Here is a 21455-nt window from a genome sequence, read left to right as displayed (position 1 = left end):
GTTGCAGAAGGAAGTTATCATTTGTTGAGCAAATGTGCCATGATATAAAAATGAGTCATGAATTGTTCTGGGGTCACGCATATACACAATCATAAAAACATACTTTCAAAAGTCTTATTAAATGTATATTTCTATTTCTATAAATAAAAAGACTGAGTATTTGGAGATGTTAAGTATTACTCAAGCTCACATAACGCCTGATTATTAGACCTAAGTTTTTTCTTCTTTACTATATTAGGTCAGACAATGTTAAATGAGAAAAGTAGGTTTTAAGTCACATAGATGTTATGTGATGAAATGTGGCTTAGAAGCTTACATCTCCTATTTCCAAAGCAAAAGTCCTCTGCATTACCCCATATGCATTTGTAGTTTTTATATTTTCAGATGTGTGAATAGCTCTGCAACTGGAAATTCATTTCAGGATATAGCAATGTCAGAGACAGTGGCCAACTGTGCAAGAAATGAGAGATAATGGCACAAAAGTGATGGCAATTTGCAGGATACTGCTTAAAGTATATTGGTTCTCTTCCATTGCTGAATATGAGCTCAATTCTACACAGATATACAAAGAGAGATCTAAAGTTTATTTAGAATTCCCCAATGCACAGACATTGTGCTAAGTGTTTCACGTGTACAGAAAGAACAAATTTCTTCATTCATCTCTTAGAAAATGCATATTTCTTAAACAAGAAGGAATACGTATTTCAGCATGACAAATAAATTATTTCTATGAATATTTCGTGTGCTAGTTCTTTTGAAAGGCCATATTAAGAAATATATTTTGCTGACTTCACATTAAAATAGAAGGAAACATATATGGACAATTAAAATTATGTATCACTGAACATCTCAATAAGAGCCCAATAGAAGAAGACGTAGAAGTCAACAGTTTCATTTTTTTATATTTCATACGGATATTTCTGATATGATCTATTTTGTGTGTCACTAGGTGTGTAGGGAGCAAAGCATAGAAAATACTCTACTGTTAGAGTTAGTTAATTAGAAAAATACAAATTTAGATATAGTTGGAATAAAAGGAAATACGTTAAATGAAAATACATCACAGCAATTAGCAAGAAGGAAAAAAATGAAAGCCTAAATGCATTCCATTAAGTCAGAAAAAGAATACAAATGTTATTGAAAGTTCATTCACGGAGCGTCTCAAAAGCTAAGAGTGTCAGCTTAGCAACTAGTCTGCCACTACACCAGGCACCCCGAACACTGGGCGTGGAGAGTGAGTATCTGGCCCCAGATGCTCCATCTGGCTGGGCAGTTGAACTCTACACTTGCTGTAGTAGCAGCAGAGCCCTGCTGGAGGTATTTCAAAGTAAGTAAAGAGAATTATTTTATTCAAAAGATGAACAGAACATCCTACAATGTCTTACATACCGGAGTAGAGCAAGGTCTCTTCCCTTTAATGCTGTAGATGACTAACTCTGGATATTTGAGCTTGCAACCCACGCTCTAAAACTTTGACAGAAACAAGCCCTTCATCTTGCATAGGATTGAAATGAAGCATTGTCTGGCAGAAAATAATTTTTTGTAAAAGGGTTATTATTCAAGCAATGGAAAAATTCTGTTCAGCTTAAGAATGGCAATGACAGTAGGAAGTGTAGGTGGTAGACAGCAGCACTAGACTTTGCCAGAGGCCAAATATTCTCAGTAAATAGTGTAGGAATATCTATCTAACAGTGATGGTGAAGCGAGGAGGACATATTTAAGGACTTTGATTGCAATATTTCAGAAACAGACTGGACCTAGGAATTACAAATTGATAAAACATACATTAACACTTGCAATTATTTCTTAAAAGCTTGATTTAAAAATATGTGAGTGATATAGATCTTTAATGATCATGTATTATAGCAACAATATTTTGCGATAAAGGGAAAGCTTATGTTGGAAAATCTAGGATTATATTCTGGCAGGTGAGTAAATTGGGGAAATCTTCTATATTTATCCTTACATTTATTCCAAACTTATTTACTAGTTGCCTGCTTTGTACTAAGCATTGCCTTATGTAATTGTGAAGGATAATAATTATGCTGCCCAGTGTAGGTAAAAAAAGACATTTATAGCACTTTCACTTAAGGAGTCTCTTTTTTTTTTTTCTCCGAGGAAGATTAGCCTTGAGCTAACTACTGCCAGTCCTCTTCTTTTTGCTGAGGAAGACTGGCCCTGAGCAAACATCCGTGCCCATCTTCCTCTACCTTATATGTGGGACACCTGCCACAGCATGGCATGCCAAGCGGTGCTATGTCCGCACCTGGGATCTGAACCAGCAAACCCCGGGCCGCTGAGAAGCAGAATGTGAGCACTTAACCGCTGCGCCACCCGGCCGTACTAAGGAGTCTCTTAAAAAATATTTTTATTATGTTTTGATTTCAGTTTACAAATTAAACAAATATTCATCTTTTTAAGTGCTATAATAAACTCAAAGTAAAATGTCATTTTAATTGAATGATCATGTGCATTAAATAACTAGGAAAAGTATTTCAAAGATTATCATTTGTATGTGTGTCTCAGGAAAATATTACTAAAATGATTAGCACAAAAGTATTTCATGTATTTAACAGACAATGTCTTTATTTTGAGTCCCTTGAAGATCCCATTGGCCATTGAATAGGATCTCAAGAAAAGCTAATTAAGTGTTAGCATATTAAGCAATTTAATGTAAATTGTATCATTTCAAACAGTGACTTTTAGGTACATTTATTTTTATGGAAACAAAGTAAAATGCAAATGAGGCTTAACCAACAATATTAAGTACTTTCGTTTCTTTTCAAAATACATCAAGTTGCACCCAAGAACTTTGCACCCAAAGAATTTTTTCTTTGACCTTCTAGCTGTGAATTAGTATAGGAGCTATTGCCTTAATTAGATTAGATTTCCCCCTTAGCCTCACACTGTTAATGTATACATACTGAAAATAAATGTGGACTCTCCTTTAAATCTTTAAACCGGTGTTTTCCTGTTATTGCATATTAAACTATAGCTGGTTAGTAATTATGTATCTTCTATCAACAGAAAGAGATTAATTTAAAGTCTTTTGTTTTAATCTATAATATCATAAATCATTTTTATTACTAAGAGAATTGTACCTGAATGTATGAATTGGATTTTTGTATGTGTGCTTGTGGAAACTGTTCTTTCAAAATGCTTAGTTTAATCCCATAAGAAATACTATTACTTCTCTTATTACTGATACTACTTCTCCTCCTCCTCTTCTTCCTCCTCCTCCTCCTCTTTCATTCTCCTCCTTTTTCTCCTACTTCTCTCTCTTTTTTTCTCTCTTTCTCTCTCTGTCTGTCTCTCCCTCCCTCTCTCTTCCTCTCTCTCTTTCTCTTAAGACAATAATCCCTCACACACAGGATGTCCATGTTCTAATGTCCATGAGCCTGGGACAATGTTACCTCACAAACATAAGGTAAAAAATATCTGCAGATATCTTAAGTATCTCGAGAGGGGATATTCTTCTCTTTTATCCAAGTAATCCCAACCAAATCCTATGAGACATTAAATATGAGATGTTCTCCTGACTGAGTTCAGAGAGAGAGAAAGATGATCAAAGGAAGAACGGTCAGAAAGATGCAACAGTTTTGACTTTGAAAATGGAGTAAGAGGACCAAGAGCCAAGTAATACGCATGGTTTCTTGAAGCTCCTCCTGAGACTTGAGAAAGGATCACAGACCTGGTAATGCCTTGATTTTACCCCAGTGAGACCCATGTCAGACCTTCTTACCTCCAGAACTATAAGATAATAAATTTGTGTTGTTTAAGTCACTAAATTTGAGGTAATTTGTTACAGGAACCATAGAAAATTAGTGCATAATCCTCTCTACATTTCATTAAAAAGTGGTGAGGCGCAATATCTAGCTTTTTTTGGGTTTTTTTGGCTGTATGGTTGTAGATATTACAATATTCATGATTGATGTAAAAGAAAAAAATAGTTGTTTATTTTCAGAGAATTTTAGTATTCAGTTTACAGCCCACTGGATCTACAAGAAACCAATGATTTTACTCTGGCTCAGTAAAGGTGAGAGTAAAAGTAACTTGCTCCCATCTTGTGTTGCAGATCTGATCTAGAATATGCATAAGGAATGTTTACACTGCTTATGTCACATTTTTCCTCATTTAAAAGAGAGTATGGTGCCAGAAATGACTTCATCAAAACACTATCTCAATGAAATAAGAGCTAGCACTATAAATAAATCCTATGGAGAAAAAAAGGGGCATTAAGAAATGATCAATTTAGTTGATTAGTATTTAATCAATTACCTTAAAACAAGGCAAGACAATAACTTTGTATTAGATAATCACTTATAATTGTGAGATTCATTAGATATTACAGAGAAATGCATGCAATAAAGTGGAATTTTTTGGCACATCTAGATGCCTAGTTTAATTTCCTCACTGTTTCTCTTCTCATGAATTATTCATATCTTCTTTATAATACGTGTGAAATTTTATTATTGCAATAATTTATCATTTAGAAAGTTTGTATAAATGTATTTTGAAATCTGTACAGGGTTATTAATTGAGAACATCCAATACAATAGTTAGGTACAGTAATTCCAGGTTTTTTGAGAATATACACATATATACCTGTAAGAATCTATAAAAGATGTCCCTTGAAGTTTTTTTATATATCAATTTAATTAATTTTGCAGAAATATATCTTATAAATTTTAACTGAGATAGAAATGAAGATTTATGATTTTAGGTTATTTCTTATGAGTGTTCACAGCATTTTAGATTGTAATTTTATCTCATGTGAGTTCCTCTCCCTCACTTGCCTTCTTGTAATCAAGGGTAATAATTTACCCTTTGTGTCTCCCCCCCACACACACACACCAAATACATGGTTTTACATTTTTTTAAAAGTATACAATCTTTCTTTTTTCCCTCCCTCAAGCCCTAGTGCATGGTTGGATATCCTAGCTGTAGGTCGTTCTAGTTCTTCTATGTGAGCCATTGCCACAGCATGGCAACTGACAAATGGGTGCTGTGGTTCCAAGCCAAGGAAACAAACACGGGTGGCCAAAGTGGTGAGTGCAGAACTTTAACAACGAGGCTGTCAGAGCTGGCTCAGTTGTATCTTTTTTAACACCAATACTGCAATTCTCTGACACCAACTGGGTGTCCAATGATTCAATTCAATTCTAACACTAATTACTTAGATTCAGCATCATCTCCACAGGTTAAGGGCTCAGTCCACAAGGCTGCCCCACTTCAGATGCCAGCTACATTGGGGTGACCAGGCTGCCTGCACTTCTGTCTGACTTGGCTACAAATTTAGCTGTTCCCACAACCCCCCCTCAGGTTCAATAACTGACTAGAAAGTCTCACAGAACTCGAGAAAGAGCTTCACTTACTATTAATGATTTATTATGAAGGATGCAACGCAGGAACAGCCAAGTGGAAGAGATGCATAGGGCAAGGTATGGACGGAGAGGTGCAGAGCTTCTGTGCCCTCTCTGGCACAACACCCTCCCAGCACTTCCAAGTGTTTACCAACCACAAAGCTCTCCAAACTCATTGTTTAAGAGTTTTTATGGAAGTTTCTTGACATATGTAGGCTTAATTAAATCATCGACAATTGGTGATTGAACTCTACCTCCAGCCCCTCCCCTCTCCCTGGAGATACAGGGTGGGATTGAAAATTCCTACTCTTTAATCATGGCTTAGTCTTTCTAGAGATGAGCCCCCATCATGAAACTATCTAGGGGCCCAGAGCCAGCAGTTATCCCATTAGCATACAAACGATACTCTTATCACTTGGGAGAGTCCAAGAGTTTTAGGAGCTCTATGCCAGGAACCTGGGGCAAAGAGAAATATATATTTTTGGTTGTGCCAAAATATTTTCCAGCCCTTTTACAACTTTCAATATGGACCCAAACATGTCTGGTTCCAGAATAGGAGAAAGATGATCATACCTCAATTCATGAGGCTGGAAGTTTATTTCCTGCCATAGATTTAAAAATACCTTTTTAGATAATTGATATTAGAGTCATTCATATCCAGTAAGGGAAAATCTACCAACCCATCAGGGTAGGTTCAGCTCGATAGCTTCAATAAGCTCATTACAAAATAATCCAGTATTTGTTTGAAAGACCAATTTGGTTAGTGTCTGAGGTGCTATGAAATGTTATAAATGGTGGACATGGAAGTATGAAATGTGATTCCTGACTTTATTTTTTTTTTTTTAAGATTTTATTTTTTCCTTTTTCTCCCCAAAGACCCCCGGTACATAGTTGTGTATTCTTCGTTGTGGGTTCTTCTAGTTGTGGCATGTGGGACGCTGCCTCAGAGTGGTCTGATGAGCAGTGCCATGTCCGCGCCCAGGATTCGAACCAACGAAACACTGGGCCGCCTGCAGCGGAGCGCGCGAACTTAACCACTCGGCCACGGGGCCAGCCCCTGATTCCTGACTTTAAAGCATCTATAATGTCATAAAACAGTTCTTCTGTATATTGAAGAATTAAATCTTCATTAGTTGAAGAAAGCTGTCAATTTTTCTTTTGAAAACTTACCGTGGCACCACAAGTCAGGAAGCCTGGTTTCCTTCTCCATCATCATCCTCCCTATCACCCTCTGACAAATTGCAGTGCCTCCCCTTTCTCTTTTTGACTTGTACTTTGCCCAGGGTGGCAAGAAAAGTCGTGCGTCACCCAAACTTGTTCTTTGTCTTTCATTGTTATATCTTTTTGATAGTCAGCAATGGTAGAGCAGCAATTAGATAACTGAATCTTTTTTATGTAATTGACCATTACTTTCACTGACCAAATTTCCATTTAATGGAGTCCCACTTAGTAAACCTTAAAGTGTAAATTTGGAGTTTTTCAGTTGCCCAAAATTTAGAGTCAACTTCTGGTACAGTCCAGAAAATCTAATGAATGTGGATCCCGTAAAACCCTTTATTAGTGGAAGAGAAGAAGCATGCAAAGAAAAGAGTGCATATGACTGATGAATATAAATTTATATTTAAGTGCAGCTTAAGTAAATGGGATCCTTGTTCAATGACTGCTTTCCAATCCATTAAGACTGCCTTCTTTCTACCAAAATAGGTTATCCATTAAATGTCCAAAACACTGGCTTACCGTCTACTACAGCACAGGGAAAAATTAAAGGCAGTTATCGACAAAATGTTGTTGAAGAGAAACCTTTCCAGCTAGAAACTGGTGGGAAAATATTTAGAAATAGGTAACTGAAAGTAATGTTTAGACAGTAGTTAGTGTACTTTTAGGATATAGAATATGTCTAAAATTCTAAGGTTCAAACTTTCTTATGTCAAATTAGTTACTTCATTAAACTTTCATAGATTACGATTTTTTCTGCCTTACTGTGAAAAATAGGAACAAATTAAGCAGTAAATTGTAAACATATATTCTTAAAACTAGTTACAGTTAGTTTCACTCAATTTGCTTTTAAAATTGAGTATGTCTTCCAGTATTCAAGGATTTAATTGTTTATATAGAGGGAATATTTCATTGGTGAAAGGATCGCAGTTTGGCATGGAGATTATTTTAAACTGAAGGCATCTGAGATTTAACAGATGTAGAAAGAAGTCTTTTTGGAGTTTCCCTTACCTGAGTAAAGGCATTGCCTTCTGAGAGGGAGACTGCTATAACCCCTTGTTTGGGTAGCTTCACTCTCAGGAAGGAGATAGAGAGTGAAACTGCCCTAAATTCCCCTTCTAGGGAAGTTTCATGTCCAGAAGGGAGAGAAATCTGATGAGAAACAAACATCATCACAAACTTTCCTACCTTACATTCGTTTCCCTATAAATTCATTTGTCTTTCTCCCATTAAATCCATGTGTTCTTCCCCTGAGAGGCTTTCTCCATCTCTCTTTCTCTTATTAAGTGTGTACATAAACCCCTAGCTATTCAGAAAGCCATTTCTTTTGTGCGCCTTCTTATGCATATAAATATGCTTTGTCTTTTCTCCTGTGAATTTGTCTTTTGTTAGTTAACTTCCAAGTGCCCAATCATTCAAACCTGCAATGATAGAGCCAAAGTTTTCCTCCTAACATTGATCAAACTGCTCTCTTACGTTATTTTCTAAACTGAATTTCTTCAGTTGATAATGTGATATTTTAAGTCTCAATGTGACTGAATGTTAATACACCATTTTTAGATATATAGTTTCTTTTTTGGGAAAAATGAAAGTTTCAACTTTTAGCACAAATTTATATAGAAAAAAATAACTGCCTAGTATAAGTATTAAAGCCATCGTGGTATACCGTACAGCCCTGGTGAGATGATTCTCAAAAGTGTGGTCTTCAGACCGGCAGCATCACTGCCAACCAGGAGCTGGTTAGAAATGCCTCATTCAGAACTGTTGAATCAGAAACTCAAAGTTGGGTCCAGCAATCTGTGTGTCAATAGACTTTCAGGGTGATTCTGATACATGTCTTCTTCTCTCTCAAGATCTCTTCTCTGTGTCTGTCGCATTAGTTTAAAATCAGGATATGTTAACATTCCTACAGTGTCTTCAGCTTAGACGGCGATAGGCTAATGTCTCCTTATTTTAAATGGAATTATATTTTCCATGAATAACGTAAATAAAATAAAAAAAGACTTGCTAGAGATTACCTTTCTTATTCATAGATCCAAATTTCTAAGAGAGAAAGGCAGTTGTCCCGATATCAATGTCTTTTAAAAATTAAAAAAAGATTTCAAAAATTGCTTAAACGTTTTAATCAAACAAATACGTTTTAAAACCTAGATCCAACTAAATGAATGGCAGAATTGTGGCAATTTCCACTGTTAATGATATTACTAAAATATTAGTATCATGGCAGAATTATTAACAAGTCAATCATGTCTTATGCTTTCCAACCTTGATTTATAAAATTTATAAAATTTGATGTCTTAAAGCTAAATTATATGATAATAAATCGTTTTGTACACATTCATTTTCAAGAAATTAATTACATAAGCAGATAATCTTTTATAGGAGAAATAATTCCCCAATCAAACATTGCTCAGTTGTGAGCTTAATGGTAGAAAGCTGTGATTTGTAATATTTTAGCAAGCAAAATTATAGAAAAGCTAAAGTCTGAAATATTTCTGACATTATGAGGAAAGAAAATGCTTTGAACAACTGCTTTTCCCCATATAACCACTTTTTCCATAAGAAAATGATTTCAAGGAGTGAAAAGACAAATAACAAATATTCTCATTTACCTTTCTAGATGAGTAAATGATAGTTTTCAAGAAATTTATGAATATTAAAAATCAGCTCAGTTATCTTTAGCCTTCTAGTTGCCCATTAGAGTATACTGGTGTGTCTTTTCCCTGTTCTACTCATTGTCTGTCTTTCTTTTAAGATTGGCACCTGAGCTAACATCTATTGCCAATCTTCTTCTTTTTCTTCTTCTTCCTCTCCTTAAAGAACCCCCAGTACATAGTTGTACTTTAGCTGTAGATCCTCTGGCTCTGCTATGTGGGGTGCTGCCTCAGCATGGCTTGATGAGTAGTGCCAGGTTCACACCCAGGATCCAAACCAGTGAAACCCCAGGCCCAAAGCCCAGCACAGGAACGTAACCTCTCTGCCATGGGGCCCGCCCCTCATTGTCTTTTGTTCATAATGTTTTCTTTACCATAGAAGGGCAAAATACAACATCAAAAGAGAAATTATATTTAATTCAAAAATACTGCACAGATGTGGCCTTAATTTAGGAATTTTTATAGACACAAAGGTCAGTATTTTTTATTTGAATGCTTAATTTTTATTCATATCCATGGCAATAGTCAAAATAAACATAATTATCTCCCTGTCCTCTGTACCTACTGTGGGCTTTTATTGTGACCCTGAGGCTGTTGACATTCAGGGAACTAAACGTGAATTGACACTGCTAGATCTTCAACTTTGCTACAGACAATGTGGTTCATATGTCAAGTGATAAACAGCCCTATGACCAACAGCCATAGTTTTCTGACAGAGTTATTCACTCACATCTGACAGAGATGAGAAATGTTTGCCATCAGAGCAAAATAAAGATGTAGGATTATTCCCTTTGTGAAGGCCACAGGTAGCTTGTGGAGTTTTGACATTTATGAGAAATAAAACTAGGAACTTTTGAAGGTTTTTAAATCACTCTTACAAGGTTACTTGCTGTTTTCAAACCCTTCAGAATTCGAAATGATCAGATCATGCAGGGAATTGATGCTGTAAATCAATGAAAGAAAACAGAACTCAAAAACCCAGAAGATCTGAAATCCTTCTGCCTAATAACACCCACACAAGCCTTCATTTCCAAACTGGTTCATTACACCGTATTTTATTGTTGGGAATACTATGACCTGGTGTAATAAAACTGGGAGATTTACGCAGAGTGACACACCAGTTTTGGACAAAGTCAGAAAATATTCCAAGAATGCATTCAAAATATCATCTCTGCCTCCAATATTCCTTGCCTTCCTTAATCTGTATTTTTCACAGTCCACATCTACCTTTTTTGTGTGTATTTATAGACTTGTATTATAAATGTAGCAAAGGAGAAATCTGTATAACATTTTTTCTTTCAGAAACTTCAATAGAAGTAGAACTAAAGTCTAATATTTTCTCTGTTACTAACTATGCAAATAAATAAATAAATAAATAAAACTCCATATGACACTACCAAGTAAATTTTTTAAACGTGGAAAAAAGGATCCTTGATAACTTTTAAGTCACTCATACAGATTTTCTTAAAAACTACAAGTCTATGTTTTGCCTCAAAATATATAATTTTCCCTCCTTCCCAAAAATAGTGCCAGTGCCAGACAATATTTGACCCTTATGACCAAAGTTCTAAGTTTAAGGCAACAGTAAAAATTTAATTTTCAAGATTTTTAGATGTCCAGTAATATTATAATATTTTTTCATGTAGTCAAATTTCAATTTAAAAATGAAATTCCAGCCTAGTAATAACACATAACCAAAATATATGAAATATAAACTTATGCAAAATTAGGCTATGTTTTTAATGCATCTAGAACATTCTTTTATCATGTTGTCTAGCTCATTACAGAACAAAGTGGATGAGATAAATTTAAATTATACCCCATATTTGTCTAATAAAAATACAAATCAAAGCATTTACTATGTGCATAATGTAACTTTTAAAATCTATGTTATTCAGTAAAAAATGCTTCTTCAACTATGTTAATTTTTCATTATTTTTATTTCTCTAGAATGCAACCAATTTGACTTAAAGCATCTCAGTAAAGTAAATGAAGAATTAAACAAAAATATCCCAAATCTGTAAGTTACATTTAGATTTAATATGTTCACCTATTTTTTGTTATATTTTTCCTGAAAAAAAACCCCTGCAAATTTGTGCATAATGATTAAGATCAAACATATGACTGATATGGAAAGATAATCAATATGTTTTCCTTTCTGTAAGAGAGTATTCCAAAAGAGTAAGCAAGGTGTGATCACATTTCTATATATAATAATAGTTACTACCACCATTATTATCTGCATATTTATATTTATGCGGGAAATATCTGGTGAAATGGACACACAATTAATAGAGGTGGTTATCACTTTGGAAGTGGAATGTGTTGATAATGTAAGAGAATTGTATTTTCTAAGTCATGTACTGTTTTAGTTTTAGGAAACCTGAGTTAAATTATAATCAGAGAAAAAAGGAAAAACACAAAAAGATAGTTTTATGTATCTATAGTAATTAATCTAATTAACCTCTAAATGATATTCTCTTTTATCTTTTTGCAATTATTGAATTTCCTCATACAATTACTGGAAAAAATTCTGCTGCTATAAAATGGTTGGAAATTACTTCAGATAATATTTAGATAAAACATTTTTACTTTATTTTCTGTTATTTCTTGGAACTCTTCCAAATATGACATGATGATTATTTTTCACGTTTTACATGGTATTGATTTTCGATATATGTGTATGTCCATGTATGTAATATTTTCATTTGTTCTCTTTTATTCCATGATCCACATAACAGTAGCAGGGCCCAAAATTGCAATGAAAAGAAATAGACAGGGGGCTGGCCTGGTGGCCCAGCAGTTAAGTGCACACGTTCCGCTTTGGTGGCCCAGGGTTCACCAGTTCAGATCCCGGGTGCGGACATGGCACCGCTTGGCACGCCATGCTGTGGTAGGCATCCCACATATAAAGTGGAGGAAGATGGGCACGGATGTTAGCTTAAGGCCAGTCTTCCTCAGCAAAAAGAGGAGGATTGGCAGTAGTTAGCTCAGGGCTAGTCTTCCTCAGAAAAAAAAAAGAAATAGTCAAATGAGGGGCCAGCCTGGTGGTGCGGTGGTTAGGTTTGCATGCTCTGCTTCAGCAGCCCGGGGTTCACGGGTTCAGATCCCAGGCATGGACCTACACACTGCTCATCAAGCCATGTTGTAGTGGTGTCCCACACATAAAACAGAGGAAGATTGGCACAGATATTGACTCTGTGACAATCTTTCTCAAGCAAAAAGAGGAAGATTGGCAACAGATGTTAGCTCAGGGCCCATCTTCCTCAAAAGAACGAGAAAGAAAGAGAGAAAGAAAGAGAGAGAGAGAGAGAGAAAGATCAAATGAATATGTTATCAAAATGTATTGATATTTTATATCATGTATAGCATTTAAGAGTTTAAAAAATTCTTTTAAGTAGTCTCTCTCTTTCTTCTTTCTCAACTCAATGTTTTATTATTCTACCTATCTCTGCAACTTTCTTATAAATCCATGCTTCTGTCATTAAATCTCCTTTTCATGCCATTGCATTATCTACATTATAAGCAACAATGCATAACTTATATAGAAAAGTTTTTAATCTAATAAACCTGGTGGTGGAGGGAAGGACTCTGGTGAATGGCTAGTAAATATACTAAGATATTTAGAAATGTAATTTTTAAATTGAAGATTAGGAGAATGCCAATGCTCTAAGCTGCATATCTTTTCAAAGATAGAACAGAGATCTGAAAAATGAATGAGTATAACTCAGGGGTTAAAATACAAATTATTATAAATCTGTTTAAATATGGATGTCAGTCATTCATTAACCTGTAAATGTCCTAATTATTTATATATCTTTCTTTCTTTTATTTTATTATTTATTCATTTTTTGGGTGAAGAAGATTGGCCCTGAGCTAACATCTGTTGCCAATCTTCCCTCATTTTGCACGTGGGACACTGCCACAGCATGATTTGCTTAGCAGTGAGTAGGTCCGTGCCCTGGATCCGAACCCGCAAACCCTGGGCTGCTGAAGCAGAGTGTGTGAACTTAACCACTACACCACCAGGCTGGCCCCTCTTTCTTTATATTTTTACTTCCTTTTTTTTTATCTGATACATCGAAAGATGAACGTGTTGTACATTTTCAGTGAGTACTTCTGTGACTGGGAAAAAAGTAAATGCCAAAGAAAAAATACCTCGTAAAATTTTCATTTCCCATTGAATAAAACTACCAAAATTTCAGAAGTTTTAAAGACATAGATTATTAGGAAAAAAAGGCTAAAGAAAAGGAAATTTTGTCTTCCAATTTTCAGGGTTGCACAGTGCCTTTATTTTTAATTTATTGAAACAATCTTGTGAGGCAAGAGTATGTCCTTATATAAAATAAGGAATTAACAAGAAAAGTTAAACGGCTTGCCTCAGGACGCAGCAAAATGGAATCAGGGTTTTTTTTAAAAAGGCTATTGATGTAGTTATATTCTTTTCATTTTCTTTTAAGACAACAGACATAAGCACCAGTGCGATGTTAGTTTCACTTAGACTATGGTTTTTATGGATTCAAATCTCAGAAGCTTTCATATGATAAAGAAATCTTTCAAATAATCCTACAAATTAAACCACAAAGTTTTGCTAAAATTGCTCATGGTAGACTTCCACTTTCTGATGTATTGGTGAATAGATAATCTGAAGCGCCTAATTTGAAACACTACAGAACAACTGCGTTTGGGGGGGAATTTTTTTTTTCCTGCGCTGTTTGGCTCACGTGAAGTGTCTATCCTGTCCACCTTCCCCCACGGTCAAAACCAGATGAGACGGCACTGGACAGAGAGTCTTCACTGCTCATTAAAGTCTGTGATGTCTGGAGGGAAAATGCCTCGGTCTCCTGCAGCACTTGGGAAATTTAGCCTTCGTAGGGAATGAAGTGTGGTTGCTGACCCGAAGCCTCCTTTCCAGGGACGCTGTAGTGGTCCTGGACTCCAGAGAAAAGCAGAGGAACTGCTCTGTGAGAAAGCATCCTCCTTTTCGTCTGTCAGGATTGCTATCTGCTTCCTCTTTGCTTTCCTTTTTTATCCCACAGCTTTCCAGGGCTTTCAGCTTTCTCTAGGCCATAGCCTTAGTTTAGTCTAATTTCAGCATATGGGAAAAACCCTATGATTCTAATTAAAGCTACAATAATTTAGAAAAATATTTTGCCTCTGGCTGATTGTCAAGAATTGAGTCAAGAATTAAGACTTAAGGCCGATCAAAGGCCTCAGGGGTTACTTATTATCTCCATTTAATGTTAAGCCACCTGTGTTTACCAGGAGGGTAAAAAGAAAAAAATAGAACACAAAATATACAGGTAAAGTAAAACCAATCTATTTCAATTTTTTAAAAATAATATATTCATTACATATCAATCCTAAAATTTCATGTGATTATGCAATGTGGGGTTTTTCTTTCACATATCTTTACTTTTTTTCTTTTTGTGGTTAGATCCACTTAACATGAGATTTATCCTCAGCAATTTTTAAGTGTGTGATACACTATTGTTATCTATAGCACAATGTAATTATAATCCTGTATTATTTGTACAGCAGAACGGTAGAACTTATTTACATTGTACAACTGAAACTTTGTACCTAGAATTCCTTATTTCTTCTTCCCTCCAACACCTGGCAACCACCATCTTACTATCTGTTTCTATTAGCGTGACTATTTCAGATACCTCATATAATTAGAATCATGCAGTATTTGTCCTTCTGTGACTGCTTATTTCATTTACCATAATGTCCTAGAAGTTCATCCATGTTGTTGGATATGGCAAAATTTTCTTCTTTTTTAAGTCTAAATAATTCCATTGTAACTAAATACCACATTTTCTTTATCCATTCATCCATCCATAGACATTTCGGCTGTTTCCATATCTTAGCTATTGTGTATAATGCTACAATGAACATAGGGGTGCATGTATCTCTTCAAGATGCTGATTTCAATTCTTTTGGATACATACTCAGAAACGGGATTGCTGGATCATATGGTAATTCTATTTTTAATTTTTTGAGGAATTTTATACTGTTTTCCGCAGCAGCTGAAACATACTACATTCCTAAGAGTGCACCAGGATTCTCATTTCTCCATATTCTCACTAGCACTTGCTATCTTTTGTTTTGTTTATAAGGGTTATCCTGACAGGTGTGAAGTGATATCTCGTTGTAGGCTTGATTTACGTTCCCCTGATGATTAGTAATGTTGAATCTTTTTTTTTGTTTTGCAACTCTTTATTTTGAAACCTGCTTTTTCCACTTATACTACTATGAAGTATTTCAAAGCCAGTGAAATATGGAGCTAAGTCATCTTTTCCAGTGGCTAGGTGGTATTCCATTGCCTGTATGTAAATTAGCTTTTTATAAGTTCCAACAATGACCAAGTCAGGAGCTAGGCAAATCCTCTCCCTTCAAAATGTCTAGAAAGCTAGACAAAATCAACCATTTCAAGCACTCTGGAAATCGACCTAGAGCACATAACAATCTGGAAAACATTTTTTTCTTCTTACTCCTAATATTTTAATTTTTTTTTATTGTGGAAACATTGGTTTATAACATTATATAAATTTCAGGAGTACATCATTATATTTCGATTTCTGTGTAGATTACCTCATGTTCACCTCTGAAAGACTAGTTACAATCCATCACCACAAGCGTGCCTGATTATCCCTTTTGCCCTCCCCACTCCCTACTTCCCTTTGGTAACCACCATTCCAATCTCTGTGTCTATGTGATTGTTTGTTGTTTTTATCTTCTATTTCTGAGCGAGATCATATAGCATTTCACTTTCTCCTTCTGATTTATTTTACTTAGCATAAGCCTCAAGCCCCAGCCATGTTGTCACAAATGGCCCGATTTCACAGTTTTTATGGCTGAGAAGTATTCCATTCCAATATTCTATTTCTAAAAAAATGCCGTTGGGATTTTGATAAGTATTGCATTGAACCCATAGATCACTTTGGGTAGTATGGACATTTTAGCAATAATAAGTCTTTTAACTAATGAACATGGGATGTTTTTCAATTTATTGGTTTCTTTAATTTCTTTCATCCATGATTTGCAGTTTTCAGTGTACAAGTCTTCTACCTCCTTGGTTAATTTTATTCCTTTTCATGTCCTTATAAATAGGGTTGTTTTCTTAATTTCCCTTTTGGATCATTTGTTGTAGTATGTACAAATTCAATTGATTTTCTTATGTTGATTTTGTATCCTGCAACTTCATTTATTTATTAACTCTAATAGTGGGGTATTTTTTGTGGAATCTTTAGGATTTTCTACAGTTATGAGGATTGATGTGTCCCAAAGACAGTTAACTTGCTATCAGATAATCATTTGATCCGCCAACAGCTGAGTTCTCTTGTTCTCCACCAAGGTGGTGACAGTATTAACCCCCGCCCGAAGGACAGTTGGCCTCTGAGTGGGGACATTCCCTTTCCTGGCAGTTTTCTTCTCAGCCCAGGCCAACAATCTCTGCTGCTTCTCTTGCTTTCTTTCTGGTCTGTACTTATGGGCCAGCTTAAGCAGGTGGTAGCTGTTTGGGGGTCCAAGGCCTAGTGAACTGCATAATCACAGGAGGCACTTCCGCCTGCCTGTAGAGTATAGCTCTTTGCCTCTGCAGACGGACGGAGCGACGCCGTTTGACAAAGTGGGTGAGAGCCCACGCGGGCCTGATGTCTTGTCCAATGCCAAAATTTGGGTGTCTTTTCTCCAACAGGGTATTTACCACCTTCTCGGCCTCCTGCTTCTTCAGATAGCAGGTACCAGGGTCACCTTCTTCCTCTTAACTTTCTTTTCTTTCAGCATCTTGACAGGCTGAAGGAGAAATTTTATATATATATATATATATACACATATATATGTACTAACACATAGATTGTTTATTTGGAAATTTGAAAAATAATTCTGAATTTTTTGTTTCCTGTTTGTATACTTTAACATCAATATTTTGCTTCATTTTGGTTTTATTGATCTTATGTTTTCTAATGCTTGGAGTTTGATATAGTTTAAAAATTCTGTATATTTGTTTCTTTTCAAACTCTATGTATTAAATTTTCCAAAGGTAACAAATTATAAATTAGTTGTCTGATTCAACATTGCAATCTCCTACATATGCACTGTGTGTATTTTTAATTAATAATGACATTTTAATTTTCTATTTAAATATTACTCATAGAATTATTTATGGCCCAGATGTCTACTCTTACATTGAAGCAATCATTCATAATTATTTTTATGTTACATCTTTGTTATAACTTGAAGGTTGGCTGTTCATATTTACATATGCTCAGTAAAATGAAAAATACAATTCTATGCAACCTTTTATTAAAGTATAATCTTTTATCAATGCCTGCATGTTTCCTACACATGCCTGCAAGTTTTCAATAAGGAAAACTTTCTGATGTATTTTGAATTTTCTACTCTGAGTAATGGTCAACATTTTACACAGTATTGATTTCAACCCAAAATTTGTATATCCATGCTTCATACATACTTTATATGTCCTTTTATTAGTTACTTTGAGTGAAAAGAGAATAACTGCTTAGAGTGAAAGAGGGTAACTACTGATAATAACTGTTACATGCTATAAATATAGAATTTCAAATTCTGCTATATTGAATAATGCTATGGTATTACAATACAGATTTATTCTGATATTCAGGAGAACATTAAAGACATAAGCCTCATAGACAATTTTTGAGAACTGACATGTTTCTCATGGTTTATTATATGTGGAAAACTCACAATGTGACTTTCTCTTTAATTACATTTGCTCCTTTATTAAAACGTTCAACAGGTTCATCCTGAAAACACTGGATGAGATATAGTTTGACTTTCTAAAAACACTGAAAGGAAGAGTAATTTGGAAAAAGAGTATCAAAATGTAAAAACAACCTCAAGCATTTGAGCTAAATCCAGAAATGACAAACATGCTATGTAGCTGGGTTTTTATTTCTGCCTACATGCTGAGCTGAAAATGGAGATGTATATTGATCAAACCACTGAAGAGTGCACACACTAAAATTTCTTCAGGCTGTTGTTATATTATAATGAATGCCCACAGCTCAAAACACATTACAATGTGCTTGGAAATTCTTCCTATCATAGAATACATTTTAGAATGATATCTTTTTTGTAAATTTTTTTGTTATGCCAGAGATCTCGATATAACAAAACATGGCAAAATTGGTTTTAGGATTCAAATATACAAAAAGTAAAATGAACAAAAGGTACATTTTGTTTCTCTTTCAAAAAGTAAATTACTGGAAGAGGATGTGAGTGAATTTGGTGGTAATCTAACACGCATTTCTTTATTCACAAAATTCCCAGTAAATGAAGTTATACATCCTTACTATGACATTAACTTCTTAATGGAATAAAGCACATCTGTGGAAATATGTAGAACAAATATATGATACTTGTTAAGCATTTAATTAGATATATATACATATATATTTTCTTCTGTCAGGAAGATTGGCGTTAAGCTAACATCTGCTGAGAATCTTCCTCTTTTTTTTTCCCCTCCCCAAAGCTCCAGTACATAGTTGTACATCCTAGTGGTAAGTCATTCTGGTTCTTCTACGTGGGATGCCACCACAGCATGGCTTGATGAGCGGTGCTAGTTCTGTGTGCAGGATACAAACCAGCGAACCCCAGGCTGCTGAAGCAGAGCACGCAAACTTAACCGCTCTGCCACGGGCTGGCCCTGTGTTAGGCATTTAATTATATTTTTGATTAACTAATTAAAATGAGTAATTTATTATGGTTAAATAGTGACTTTTATCTATTTGCAAATTTGATGTTATTTAATAAACAAGATTTGTCAACCTTTATCCCATGGGAACTGGAAAAAAAAAAATCCACGTACAAAATCGCATTCATAAAGAACTTTTAAGGACACACATTCTAAGGATACATATATTTTCCCTTCTCTCAATGGAGGCATCAGACGATTGTGTAGACTTTCTGAAGTTAGAAGGACATTTGTCACGTGACAAATATAATATGATGTCTAAGTCTGGTATCATGAAGTAAAGACTCTGAAGGACTGAATGCTCCAAAACAAATTGTTCCGCGGTATTACATGTTTTTTTTAAATAAAATACTGAGTTGTTTAAGAAATAATGGAAATAGCAAAGAGTCTCCCACCTCCACCTAAAAATAGTGCTATAAGCAAAGGAAACTCTGGGATTTCGCTGAGGTCTTTTGCTGCTCCGTTATCACTCTGCAGGGTATTAGGCAGACTAAACCTAGGGCCGACTTTTCTTAGCAACATGCGAGTGACTTCTGATGTTTTCTCAGTCTGAGTGGGAAAGGCTTCTACCCACCCAGTGAAGGTGTCCACAGACACTAACAAAAACCTAAAATTCCCAGCTGCCCAGCACATCTGGATAAAATCTACCTGCCAGTTTTCATTAGGCCAGTTTTCTTTATGTTGGTGCCCAGATGTGGGGACCAGATGTGTCTTGGGTTGGTCTTTGTACAGATTATGCAATTTTTAGTCACCTGTTGTTTAATCTTTTGTAGGAGGAGCCCTATGCTGTTCTTCTGGACCCATTAGACTCTCCCTCGGGTGGCCAGGGTGATGCATGATAGCTACTGAGCAGGCTCATTCATAACACAAGGCAGTTTTAAGATTTTAGGGCCAGGTCTGATCTCCTTTTTTGCTGCTATTAAGAGTTCCCTTTCCTTCCACATTGCTCCATGAGCATGAACTACAGTAAAAGCATTACGGGAATCTATGCATATCTTTACTCTTTTTCTTTGAGTTAGTTGTAGAGCCTGAGTGAGGGTGATGATTTCCGCCTTTTGAGCCAATGTCGTAGGGCTTCGTCTCTAAAGTCTTTTGTAAAGTTATGACCACATACCCCATGCATCTCTTACCTTGATCCATGAAGCTGCTGCCATCTGTAAAGAGTTCCAAGTCCCGTTCTTCCAGCGGACAGTCCAACAAATCAGGTTGACTAGAATACATTGTGTCCATAACATGGAACTAGTTATGTTCTAAGGCTTCGGATGTCTTATTAGGGAGCAAGGTAGCTGGGTTTAGGGACGACAATCATTGTATCCGTACATATGAATTGTCCAAAAGGATAGCCTGGTATTTGTCCATCCATCCTGAAGTGAGCCAGTATCTCCTTTTTTGTTATAATAATGTGAGCACTTGATGTGGCACATATACCATGATGGGTTGGCCCAGGGTGAATTTCTCAGCTTCCTGCAGGATGTCACAGGTAGTAGCCACTGCCCTAAAGAAGGGGGGCCAGCCCTTGACAGTCTGATCCAATTGCTTAGAAACATAAGCCACTGGCTGGGGAGTCATGCCCAGTTTTTGAGTTAAAACCCCCAAGCTTAGCCTCTGCCTTTCATGTACATAGGCTGAAGGGTTTGTTTAAGTTAGGAAGCCCCAAAGCTGGGGCTGAAATTAACTTTGCCTTAATAGTTATCAAAGGCTATCTGACACTCCTTTGTCCATTCTAGTGGCTCCTGGTGTAGCCCTTTTAGAACCTCAAAGAGGGGGTTTTATCATGACACCATAGTTAGGAATCCATTTTGGAAAGAACCAGCCATGCCCAAGAATCCTCGTAGCTGTTGTGGGTGTTGGGAGGGCTCAGGCATGCTACGGCTGTCTTTCGGTCTGGCAGCAGTTCCCTTTCTCCTTTTGATAAGGTAAAGCCTAAGTATGTAACTTTCTCTTTGCACATCTCTGCTTTGTTTTGTGAGACCTCGTATCTATATTCAGCCAAATGATTCAAGATGTTAATTGCGTTGGCCAGACCCTGCTCATAAGTGGGGCTTGCTATCAGCAAGTCATCCACATACTGTAACAGCAATCCTTCTTGTAATTATAAGTGGCTCAGGTCTTTAGAGCGTCCCCAAATAGCACAGGGGAGTTTTTGAAGCCCTGGGGGAGCACAGTCCAACATTATTGTTGAGTGGCTTGAGCATCTGGTTACGCCATTCAAAGGCAGAGAGTGGGTTGGGATTCTTCCGCCACCGGTATGCATAGAATGCATCCTTCATGTCTGAAACTGAAAATCAGCTGTATTCACCCGGAATGTTGGTTGGCAAGGTGTCAGGGCTGGGCCCCACAAGGTGCAGGTCCTGAGCGGCCTCATGCATCGCACAAAGGTCCTAAACAAACCGATAGTCGTCTGAGTTGCGTTTTTTTGACCAGGAGAGTAGTATATGGCGACTGGCAAGGTCTGATTAATCCTGCCGCCAGGAATTTCTGCAG

At 36.1% G+C, this 21455-nt stretch overlaps 1 pseudogene; it reads right to left on the bottom strand.

Moving 5' to 3' along the window:
• Positions 1-16540: 16540 nt before the first annotated feature.
• LOC139046543 (large ribosomal subunit protein eL8 pseudogene) lies at positions 16541-20192 on the bottom strand (annotated as a pseudogene).
• Between the last annotated feature and the right edge of the window lie 1263 nt (positions 20193-21455).

Source organism: Equus asinus, chromosome 11, assembly GCF_041296235.1.
Source record: "Equus asinus isolate D_3611 breed Donkey chromosome 11, EquAss-T2T_v2, whole genome shotgun sequence".
Lineage (NCBI taxonomy): Eukaryota > Metazoa > Chordata > Mammalia > Perissodactyla > Equidae > Equus > Equus asinus.
Note: the sequence above shows the minus strand (reverse complement) of the source record. Positions and strands in the feature narration are given on the sequence as shown.